The sequence below is a fragment of the Microtus ochrogaster genome, assembly GCF_000317375.1.
Source record: "Microtus ochrogaster isolate Prairie Vole_2 chromosome 6 unlocalized genomic scaffold, MicOch1.0 chr6_random_2, whole genome shotgun sequence".
NCBI lineage: Eukaryota > Metazoa > Chordata > Mammalia > Rodentia > Cricetidae > Microtus > Microtus ochrogaster.
This window is the reverse complement of record NW_004949095.1, coordinates 13863388-13876068: the sequence shown is the minus strand read 5'-3', so window position 1 is coordinate 13876068 and position 12681 is coordinate 13863388. Positions and strand designations below refer to the sequence as shown.

General features: G+C 44.7%; 2 pseudogenes; one reads left to right on the top strand and one right to left on the bottom strand.

The window, feature by feature from the left end:
• LOC101983924 overlaps window positions 1-643 on the top strand; it is a 1633-nt pseudogene extending 990 nt beyond the window's left edge.
• Window positions 644-7342: 6699 nt separating this feature from the next.
• LOC106144256 lies at window positions 7343-7675 on the bottom strand (annotated as a pseudogene).
• Window positions 7676-12681: the final 5006 nt, after the last annotated feature.

Sequence of the window (12681 nt, the reverse complement as noted above, 5' to 3'; positions counted from 1 at the left end):
CACCAACCCCAATGCCACCAGAGCCTCCAACCCCAATGCCACCAGAGCCACCAACCCCAATGCCACCAGAGCCTCCAAGCCCAATGCCACCAGAGTCACCGACCCCAACACCACCAGAGTCACCAACCCCAATGCCACCAGAGCCACCGACCCCAATGCCACCAGAGCCACCGACCCCAATGCCGGGCTACCATAGCTTGCATGCATGTTTTAATCCATGTTTAAATAAAACCACAAAAACTGCTGAAAAACAACCACCACAACAGCCTGTCCTGGAACTACCCCTGTAGACCAGGCTGGCCTTGAACTCACAGAGATTCGCCTGCCTCTGCCTCCTGAGTGCCACCACCGCCTGACCATTTTTATGGCTTTTAATTCCCTTCCATTAATTGTTTTCTAAAATGGTTTGCTACTTCCACACTGTGTCTGATACATTGGATTATCATTCCACTAGACCCGTGTAAAAGCTGGGTTTTATCTCCAGGGTCCATATGGATGTGTGTGGTCTGTGCTGCCTCCGAGGGCCTTGTCTGGGTCCGTGGTCCTTCCGCAGCCAGGGACCATGTTTGCGGTCTGTGCTGTGTCCAGAGATTGTGTGAAGCCCATGACCCCTGTTCCCAACGACAGTGAAGAGCAAGGATAATATCAACTGTATTTGTATGGTATGGATGAGTGCAGATACATAGTTGAAAAAGAGGGACACGGAAGGATTCTGTGACAACCTCTACTATCCGCCAACCTCAGCCCCAAATAGCAGCCTAAACAGGAGGCCGTCGAAGAGAAAATGTGTGGCAAGGGTGCTGAAGTTGGCTCTCCACAATTGATGGCTTCTGGCGGGGGTATGGGAGGGAAAGGGCTCAGTTTTAAGGGGCAGGCCACTGGGAGTTTGACCATGCTCTGGCGAGTGGGCATAACCACTGTTTTTCATAAGGAAACCAAGCACAAGTTTAACTCATCCAGAGCCACACAGCAGCAAATGGGAGGTGAGGAAGAAGGCCTAGGCTGGGAACTCTGGCCACAGTTGTTATGGTTGTGTTTGTTTGTTTGTTTGTTTGTTTTGCTATGGTTGAGATAGATGGGGTCTCCTAAGTACCTTAGCTAGCCGAGATCTTAGTATGTAGACCAAGCTGGCCTAAAAAATATCACAGAGATTCACCCGCCTCTGCAGGCACCAGGCATACTTGTGATGTACATACACACAACACACATGGAGACAAAACACCCACACACATAAAATTTAAAATTTTAATTTAAAAAATGTAAATATTTTTATTTATATTTTTGTTATGTGTATACAGACTCCTGTGGAGGCTGAAAGCAGATGTCAAATCCTATGGAACTGGGGCTACAAGCCGTTGAGTCCTTGGGGACAGAAGCAAGTACACTTAGCTTCTGAGTCGTTTCTGTTGGCCCCGACTTGAAAACGCTTTAGACATTGCTGGGCAGTGGTGGCGCACGCCTTTTATCCCAGTACCCGCGAGGCAGAGGCAGGCAGATCTCTGTGAGTTTGAGGCCAGCCTGATCTACAGAGCGAGTTCCAGGACAGGCTACAAAGTTACAGAGAAACCCTGTCTCAAAAAATCAAAAAGAAAAAAAAAACCCAAAAACTTTAGACATCTATTTTTATGTGAGTTTATGATAAAAACAGCTTCTCTATCAAGTTTGACTTCCTACGTGTATCGTCTGTTCTCACGAGAACAGTGCCTACTCTACAAGAAGACACGGTAGAGGTTTTTTTTAGTTTGCTTGCTGGGTGACCTTGAACTCACTCTGTGAACCCACCTAGCCTCAGACTTTTCTCCTGCCTGTGCTTCCTAAGTTACACACATGTGCTACCACAGCTGGCAAGAGGGAACACTTTCTCTCTTGTTAGACATTTCTGTTCTATATTGAAATTGTCTTCCTCTGGATGGCTCAACTGCAAACAAACCTCAACAAGGAAAGCCCCACCTGCAATTCACCCTCTCTACTACACAACAGCCAGCAAGTGTTTAATGCAATGAACCCTTTAAACCTGGACAGGAGCTGGGCCGTGGTGGCACAGGCCTTTAATCCCAGCACTCAGAAGGCAGAAACAGGTGGATCTCAGTGAATTCAAGGCCAGTCTCGTCTACAGAGTAAGTTCCGGTACAGGCTCCAAAGCTACAGAGAAACTCTGTCTCAAAAAAACAAAAAGAACCTAGACATGAGTGGTGAAAATGGAAATTCTTGTTAAGAGCATGCACTCGCATGCATGATGAACCCCCTCTTCTCTCTACACCAAACTGCAAACAAATATTCAAAGTTTAAGTGGATAAGGGTTCTAGATTCACAGACATCTCTGACCAAGATGAATGCTTCAGAGCTTAACACAAAAAGATGACCAATATATCATGTCTCCAACAAGTGTTATGAATTTTGATGACAGTTTTCTATATTCTTCTAATGTCTCTATGCATTAAGAAAGAAAGGAGAGTGGTAACTGGATAGTACCAAAGTTGTTTTGCTTGTAAGATGAGGGCAAGGAGACAGAACAGAGGACTGAGCATCAAGTTACTTCATAAAGTACTTTTAGTGTTATTGGTCCAACTTAAACTGGACCGTTCAGGGGAATGTGGTTATCTCTACGCTTTGATTTCTCAGAAGGGCAGGTACGCCTTGCTTTCTGTCTGATGATGTGGAAGAACTGCAGTATAGGTGACTGTTTTCAGGACCAAATGAAAGAGCAGAGTGAAAAACAGTGGCTTTCTATCATTTTAACTTATAATTTTTATGTAGCCATAGACAAAATTAACCCATGCACGCACTGCTTTTTATTCCGCCTCTATAATGTATTATAATGTTGTATGACCTTCCTCAGCCATGTCACTCCTCATTCTTACCAAATAATCTTGCTTTTTATTTCACTGGAAAAAATAAAAACCACGAACTGAAAGTGATCACTTTGCCATTCACCTACCTCCACCCGCATGAAGCGGTTTCCAGTTCTTTGGCTCCCTGTTCACCCAATGCCGAAGCTGTTTCTCCGACTGCTGGAGACTTCCTCGCCCATACTCTGGACCTCCTATCTTTTAGCTTCTGTTAGGCAATTTCACTCTTCATAATTTAAAAATGCAATGATGTCTTTTAAAGGTTAATAACTTAATCATCTGTGCCCTATCTTCCATCAGTGCCTTTACAATCAACATATCCCTCTATAAAACAATCAGATATACAGCAGAGAGATAGATAAGCAATGTACACTATGCAATGAAATTCAAGATAGAAAATTCTAAGTTCCACAAATAAAGTACAGATAAAGCACAGACTATGTTCAAAAGAGGAACACTTAGTCCAAACCCACGGCAGGGAGAACTTTCTTAAAGGGGTGCAAGGTACAACGGGGTAGGGAAGGTTTAGACCCATGGAAACCAATTTGCTACTTGATATGGTTTATACAGTTGGCATTTCAAAGAGACATGTTATGTCATCTGTTTTCATAAATTTCATAATCTTATTTTTTAAAGTAAGATATTAAAGTACAAATAACACCATAAAACTGAAAATACACATAAATAATACAAATACAGAGCCCAGCAGCACAGAGAAAATGAATTATGCCTCAGCTAGATTTTAATTACATAGGCAATTGTTAAAATCAAGCTTGCAAGAAAAAGAGTTGGCAAGCTCTCTTTATGGACCAGAGAGTAAATAATTCAGGCCCAGAGGAAGACGCAACCTCATGCAAACACTCGGCGCTTCCACTGTAGCTAGGGAGCAGCCCCAGAAAACACATACTCATGACTGTGCCTCAGTATTATTTGCAAGAACATTCCATGGCTGTTCAGTGGGAGCTACAGCTAGTGGTAGTTGAAAAGGTGACAAGAAACAGGACAGCTAATCTTATGGTACAGTCTCTAGTAAGGCCCCAGTATGTCTTCCTGTCAGAGAAGCAAGAAGGGAAACAATTGCCTTCAAGGCAGCCGAGCACGGAAGGTTGCTTTGCTGGTTGGCTACCAACTCTACAAAGAACTAACTCCGTTTGCCAGCATTACTCCCTTCTAGGACACCCTCCCAGTGATTTCAAGGGCCCCACTACTCCAAAGTCCTCTCACCTCAACACAGCAAGATGAGGATGAAGCCATGATGCATGAGCCTTGGGGGCAAAAAAAAAAAACACACCGAGAGCAAAGCACAGTCTACCAAAAGCAGAAGAGAATACTCAAACTCCTGAGAAAGAGTAATCAGATTTTAAGACACTGAGAGGATAGTATAACCAACTCATCCAATGGGCAGAACATCAATTCATCAGAACATTCAAGCCTAAAAGAATTATTTCCTGTGAATAAGAATATTCTTGATACAGAAGCATGGTGCTGTATATTTGCTGTCTGTATGTTTCATAAAGTCTTAGTGTATCTCGCAGTCAACAGGATCTTAGATTCAGTACCATTCAGACTGCTAATTTTGTTCCCTTACTGGCTATGAGTTAGTCCAACTGAGAGTTTCAGAATTTAGGATTGGTAAAACAAAGCATTGACCACAAACCTGCTGGAGCAGAGCCTGTCTCGAGTCCTGTGTCCCTAGCTTGCTTTCTATGGCTGTAGAAGACTTCACGACCAAAAGCACAGTGGGGAGGAAAGAGTTCATTTAAATTATGCATCCTGATCACAGACCATCACAGAGATAAGTCAGGGCCAGAGGAGAAGCAGGAAGCTGGAGGCAGGGACTGCAGTAGAGGCCATGGAGAGATGTTGTTGACTGCCTGGTATCCTGTGGATAACTCAGCCTGCTTCTTCCTATAGCCCAGGCCCATCACCCAGGGGTGATCCAGGTAGAACAGTGAGGATCTGGTCCAAGCAAAGTCTCTGCAACAGTACATGCAAAAGCAGTGTGGAGCAGAAGAAAGAACAGAGACTTGGACTAAGGTCTGTTAAAGGTGCAAAGCGAGAATGCTAAATCCAGGGCAGTGGTAAAACACTTAAGAATGGAGCCAGTGGAACATGGGGGAGCGCTGGGGTAGGACTTGTGTGCCAGTGTGGCCTTAACTAAGTCTGTCGGGCACACTTCTCCCATCCATGGCACCGGGGCGGGGGGTGTGTGAAGGGGTGGGAATGCCACTGGAAATCAACTACCATACTACGGTTAGCTGGAGGAAGCATATCTGCCTAACCAGATAGAGCAAAATGGAGGTGTTAGGACCTTGGCCAAGACTAAAGGGCTGCAAGAACAGGAGGAAAGCATTCTGCACTTCCCCACATGGTAAACCAGGGCCAACAGGAAATTTACAAGCAAGCAGACTCTTGAGCCCTAAATGTGAGGGCTTCTGTAGAAACTTTGCTTCTTTATCTCCTGTCTGCAATATTCTATCAATATTTGCTAAATGAGTAAAAATAAGAAGGCCCTTTTATGCCAGGGTGTGATTAATCCGCTTTACTTAAAAGGCAGGCGAAACAAAGAGAGGTTAAATCACCTGCCCAAAAGTCATTCAACAAAGTCAGAATTTGAAAAAGATCTCATTCTGAAATCTCTGACTCAACTCCCCCATTAAGCCTTGTGGCATGGAAGAAAGAGCTGGCATTGAGCCCAGCACTGCGGGCGAGGTCATCAAATGTTCTTTGCTTACATGATATAATTCTCAATTATTTGAATATCAGCTTTTGTTGATGTCAGATGACTTATTTGGGCTAGCTTAACCTTTATGTTATCAAAGCCGGACATTTAGCCATAGTTTTAAAAGTGTAAGGCGTTGCAGCACAAGATGTGAGACACTTTATAGAAGAAATAGTAACTTCTTTTGGTCATAAAATATTACATGAATCACTTTAAGGAAGCTTTGGGCTTTTCTGTAGACTTTTCTATTTCATCAGAAAGTACTATGTGCTTGCCTGCCTAGGCCTGCAAGAGCTGGGAGAGTTTATCAGTCCCGACTCAGGCTCCATTAGGAATGCTTCACCGGCTTCCACTTCTGCCAGATGCCAAGCAACCTCCTGTTTATTCCAGTGCACTCTGAATTCGTGGTGGGGGTGCTTATAATCAAGAGCGGAATCTGCTGAAGTGTGCATTGGAGCAAGCTGACTGAGACTGTTCCCAGGAAAGAGAACCTCTCCAAGGGGTGTGGGGACAATAGTTATGCTGTAAGGAAATACACTGTGGCAGCTGAGGTAGATAGCAGGGTGTTTCTTAGAAAAAAAAAAGCCATTTCCGGTCAAGGTAAGAAAACCTGCTGCTTTGCACTCACCAGAGAATTATAGGAAATACAATTTAGGATTGTTCCAGGAAAAGATTGTTCCAGGAAAAATGGTAGCTGTGCTACCATTTGAATCTGAAGGGTTCCCCAAAGGCCCACGTGTTAAATTCGTGAGGCCAACTTTCCATGCTCAGGCCATGGATTGCTAAAGATCACTATGAATGCAACGCAATGCAAAATCACAAACTTACTGATAACATTATTGTCAGGAGCCGTTTTCCCACCAAAATTATTACAGGAACCATTGCCCTGAGGAGTTAGCAGAGAACCCCACTCACTCCTAACAATAATTAGAATTGTTCTATTGGCAGAGCCTATCCCACTCCCAATATCTGTTAATAGAGAGCTATCTGTTAGCGGAACCCGCCTCACATTCCAAACTATCTAGAGAACTAAGGTGTGTCAACTTGTTACTTCCTGGCCGAGGAATCGTGACCTGACCTTTCGTAACCTCCTGGCCTCTGTGACCAATGTGAACCACGTGGCAAGAGCCCAGACCCCTGTGCCCCCTCCCCAAATTCCTTGTCCTGTATAAGCTGTAACGCTGACTCTAATAAACGAAGGCTTCGACAAATCTGCCTGGCCTTCTTCCTCTCTCTTGCTCATGTCTTTTCAGATAGTGTCTCTCCGGGACCCTGGAATAACTGACTGCAGGGTGGGTTACAACCCCTAGACTAAGTAAGCCACCCAAAGCGGTTTACACATTATGAGGGTCTTTCGGTTGTTGTTATTTTTCTAACTCAATTACACAGTTCTCAAGGCAATGTCAAAAGGTTGGACATGCCTGTAAGCCTTGGCCTCCAGCCTCAACCTTGGAGAGATAGAGCCAAGTGGAGGTTTTAAGTTGTTAGGGGGTATGCCCCCAAAGCTGAGTGTAAGTCTCCTCTCTCCCTTTACTTCCTCAGATGAGTAGCTACCTCAGCTTCACGTGCCCACTGGCATACACCACCTTATCACAGGTCCAAAGCAACAAGACTAACCAACTGTGGGACCAAAAGCTCCAAAACAAGAGGTCAAAATAAATCCTTATTTATTTATTTATTTATTTATTTATTTATTTATTTACAAGAGCACAAATCCACTTTTATTTATTTAATGGGTACAGCATCACACGGATTCTTTGTCCAATGGCCTTTATAGGAATTTGGCGTGGACCATGCCACTGTTTCCACGGGCCCGAGTTACTTTTCCCCAGATCACTCTGGTTTTGTTTGGTTTGCCTCCAGGTGTCACTGAGTTGTTCTTTGCTTTATACACATAAGCGCAGCTCTTGCCCAAGTAGAATTCAGTTTTATCTCTGGCATAAACACCTTCAATTTTAAGGAGAGCTGTGTGCTCTCTCTGGTTCCGGAGACCTCGCTTATAGCCAGCAAAAGTGGCCTTGCACCACAGCCTTCCAGACATACTGTCCTTTAGAAGTCCTGTTCCCAGCAGGCCTCCACAGGCGCCAAGATGGCCGAAAGAGCACCCTTATTTTTTTAAATATGATTTTCTTCAGATATTTTGCTCCAGTGGTAGAGCTGGTAGCAATTATTATGCCACTGCCAAATATCACAGATAATGCCAGCTGTTTCAGCTTTATTATTTAATTTAATCCTCCCAACACCAAGGCCACTCATATGATAGCAGAGTTACAGTTTGCACTCAGGCCTTCGTGATTACACACCCATCGCTCCTCTCACTGTACAATCGTCTCACTATGCTCAGCAATATCTTGACCAATTTACCTTTAAAACTAAATCCATGGAAGGCCATGAGCCCTATGGGGAGAATCTATTACTGTTGTTTTGCTAAATAAGTGAAAGACCTCAGAGAGTGTCTTTCAGTCTGGGGAGACCCTTCCCAAGGAACAGCGAGACCACTTGTGCGGATGCAAACAGCAAGAGGTTTATTCAGATACACAGGTACCTGGGACGTCCAAGTCTCTCGGAGGACTGGCGCGCTGTCAGGCTGGGGTAGCGGGTTTTTATAGGGTAAAGGGAGCAGAAGCGAGGTTACAGAAGTGAGATGCATAGTTACAGGGTTTTCATTGGTCAGTTTGAATATGGCCGAGTTCAAGTCAGGACAAGGTCCCTGGTTCCCGAGAATTCAGATATGGGCTGCCTTGGCTCTTGTCTAGGGCAGACAGGGTGTCTTTCTCGGTATTCACCGTTCTTCCCCCGGCCCAGCCACAGGTGTCTCTATCTCGTTTTGGCAGCTTCTTAACTGCCCTTTGTTAAAACCCTGAATATTCAGTACAAGCCTTGCAAAATGGTGTTACCGGTGCTAAGTTGTTTAACAAGCTGGGCGGCGGGGGGGGGGGGGGGGTCTTTTATAAGCATGCTGTGAAACGGCCTTCTAAATATTTGTGTTTATACCCAAAGGTCAGTGCTACCTCAGCCTTGGTTGGAGAAGCTTGTTTCTGCAGAGGGTAGTGTTTAATGCAGAGATTCATAACTGGTTAACATGTGTGACTGTCTGTGAGTGTTCAACCTCAAACAGGACATACACATATGTAGTGAGCCGGACAGGATCACCATTACAAGATGGAGCCACATCCCGTCTTGTTGGTTATAAACAACCCCATATTTGGCTATGCCTTTGAAAGCTGGAGGTCCCCTGCTTCCCGCATGCGCGGTGGATAAGGGTCCCTGGGCCTATCACATTGCAGTCTGGTGTCAGCTGATGGTTGCAGCCAATCACAGGGCGACCCGTGTGCCAATTTCCTATATAAGCAGCCGCCATAGTGCCCCCGAGTCTCTCATCTCTCTTGCCTCTCTCTCTCTCCTGCTCTCTCATTTCCTGCCCCCCTTCTCTTCATGCTCTCCCTCTCGCTTCTCCCCCCTTCGCTTCATGTTCTCTCTCAACCAAGTGCACTCCAGTAAAGCATGATCTGAGAAGAATCCTTGTGTGGTGATGTTTCTTCCTCGCCGGTCGAGAAGCCCACCACACACATATGCCCTCCCTCCCTGCAAGGCTCAGGGAGCATCATGGGAAAGAGGAGGATGGGGAGGAAGGCTGTGAACCGCTGTCTCCTGGACCTGACAGCACTGGCGCATCATGACCTCAGAAGCTGTGGTTATGTACACAGGACCTGCGCAAGACAGAGCCCACCCATGGTCTAGCATGGATGGCGGAGGGGAACCTGAGGCCCTCCCCCATCTGAGGAATTAATGGTTACTAGAGATGGGGAGTCATTTTTCTTCAAGGTATCTCCTAGTAAGTTGTCCATGATACAGCAAGTATCTTCACATGCATGTACATACAAATCACCTGAATTAAACCTAGGTTATATTTAACACAGAGATACACACACACACACACACACACACACACACACACACACACACGCACACACATGTATTTTGAGAAGTGGCGAATAAAGCCGCCATGCAGCATAGGGGTGAAGGGCATATAATAGCATCCAGATATCAAATTCTGGATGTCGGTTGATTCTGTCACTGGTAAGCTAGAGTCTATAGACAGTTCTCTTGATCTGGTTAAGCCTTAACTTTATTACCTCTTAGAGTTGTTGGACGAAGTTAGTTATAGGTATTAGTAGTTTATAATGCTAAAACTTGCCTGTCTGGGTAGCAAAGGATGGTAACCTGTCAGGGTTGTAAGACATTTGACCTCGGAGTTCATTGGCATTATACGCCATTCAACTGCATCTTATTTCCTCCAAGGTGATTCTTATATCTCATCTTTCATGTCTCTCCGTCTAAGAAGCAGCAGTTGCTGAGGTTATGTATTGTAGGGATACAACAAACATCTCTCCAGAATTATTGACTGTCCCCTTTGACTTAGTCAAGGACATCTGTCCTCAGAACAAGTTCCTGACTCAGTGGTACCACAGGCTGTCTTTATGGTGTGGCTGAGCTTTTCCTCTGGAGCAGTACACAGCTCGGCTTCCTTCCAGATAGGATGCTGTAGCAGCTCTAATCATAGCAGAACAACTCATCTTAAAAGGCAGACGTCCAGCATGCTACCTTTATGCACTGTAAATCCACATGACTCGAAAACAAGGAGAAGAGCAGAGAATTGACTGAATTTTTTTCCAAGCGTTTGCTTGATTGTTCTAGGAGTAGAAATAGATTGAATAACCTGACATTAAAAAAATAAAAAGTGTTTATTTTGCCGATGAATTTTTTTGAGAGAAGTTTTATTTGGCCTTTTTCGCTTCAATTTATGCTTTGTTAAAATAAGGTTAAACCTTAAAATTATTGTACTTTTTCTGTACTCTCTCCACTCACTGTGACAAATACCGTCTGCTTTGGTTTCTTTCTGAGTCACAGACTAGTGTTTTTACTGACATTGTTCCTCCTCAACTCATGAAACTAGACATAGCAACCAAGAGTCAAGAGACTGATTACCAGCCAGTTATTAAAAGCGTGATGAAGCATATCACGGAGCATAATATAACCATCATGGATGCTCAACAGAATGCCAGCAGAGTTGACTGAGTCTAGAAGCAATCGAAAAAAATCATTTTTTTTATATTTTTCTTCTTAGATGCTAATGCTCTATCATGTATCTGATGTGGCTGTCATGTGAAATTACACAGACAAGTTGGTGGCAGAATCAGAGAAGCAGCATTTAATCGGACTGGCTGGGCTTGCTTAGTGGCTCCAGAGATGCAAGGGTGCCCAAACTCTTTAAGAAGAACACGGAAAGGAACCAACGTTCTCAAGGAGGAAACATGATGCTCACACTAATCGCTCATCAACTCTGCTGTGACACTTACCTTGAAGACTAAAGTGTGGGGCTTTGAAAGGTAGAGCATGAAAAACTTTTGAGTTAGGTGATAAAGGAGACAAGACAATACAACCCCAGCCGTGCTCATGAAGACAGCCCTAGGGGTGTGAGTGTTGTTCCTTTTGGAGACTACAGTTCCCAGCATTCCCCTGGACTACGGATACCAGTGCAATGAGAAGCCAATCATGCGCAGGACATTTCTCCCAGACGCCCCTGCGTTCCCCTTTAAAAACGAGGGTTGCCTCAAGTTTCTCTCTCTCTCCCTCCCTCCCTTCCCTCTCATCTCTTCACACCTGTCTCTTACTTGTTGTTACCCCCCCCATTAAAGTGCACCCACGTGGGACCGTGTCTCCTTCCTAACCCCGCACCGCCGTGTGTCTCGTGTTCCATCTCCACCCTCCAACCCCGCAGGAAGAAAGAATAACAGTGGGGATGGCCACAGCAGTGTACAGTAAAGAGAGGAGGTTTGATAGTTGACTATTAAAGACAAATGAAAGTTGTGCATCTGGGCAAGAAGATTCCAGAGAAGCATCATATTTTCAAAGTCAGGGAATATCAGAGCTCTGGTCTCTAGACATAAAGCGGAGTCAGATGATTGACCGCTGTCAAAAGTTAGTATTTCAGTTCATGGACGAAAACTAAAACCTGTGACAAAACAATCAACTGAAACTGGAACAAATTATCTAAAAGGGAAAAAGATCGCTTTCACAGAGATGCCATTCTGCCCTTGGAGAGAGAAACTTTGAAACAGAGGGAGCAAAATTATCGTTGCCATGACAATTAAGAGAAAATCATACAAGTCATTATTTATTATTTTCATGATCCTCTCTTTCTGTCTAGGAAATGACCTGCAACATTGGCTACATATTTTTCTAAAAATTGCCTTTCCTGACTTTGTTTGCTTGTTGGGATTCCTCCTTACTCCTCACCAGTGTGTCTAGTTCTCTGCTGAAACTGAAAAATCTTCCTATGGACACGTGCCATTGCTGCCATGCGTACCCTTAGCAGGCCTTTACCTTTATTGGTTTATCTACGATTCTCCTCAAGTCACCCCATGAGATCCTGTGGTTCTGTACTAACAGTGAGAATGTACAAAGAGTAAAATTAGAACAAAAGTCATGATGTGTGGTGATTTGAAAGGAAATGGTTCCCAAAGGGAGTGGCACTATTAGGAGGTGTGGCCTTGTTGGCGTAGGACCTTGCTGGAGTAGGCATGACCTTGCTGGAAGAAGTGTGTCATTGTGGAGGCAAGCTATTCCTAAGTGATGCTCATGTCACAGTTCATTTCCTGTTGCCTGGGAATCAAGATGTAGGATTCTCAGCTCCTTCTCCACCTCCATGTCTGCCTGCACACTGTTAAGTCCCCCTGCATGCTGCTATGTCCTGTCATGATGATAATGGATTAAACTTCTGAACTGTAAGCCATCCCAATTAAATGTTTTCCTTTATAAGAGCTGCTGTAGTCATGGTGACTCTTCACAGCAACAGAAACCCTAAGACACGATTGTTATGGTTTTGGTCCCTTTAAGAGACAAGCCACGCCCATTCCCCTCCCCATCCACTGAGGCAGGCTGATCTTCAGCTTCCGGCCTGAGCTCGTCCTCTTTTTCATCTTCCTCTCGGAGAGGCAGCTTCTCTTCTGCCTCTCTCCCCACTTCTCTGCTTCCCCCCTTCTCTGTCTCTTTCTCCTCTCCTCTTCTCTTCTCTTCTCTTCTCTTCTCTTCTCTCTCTCTCTCTCT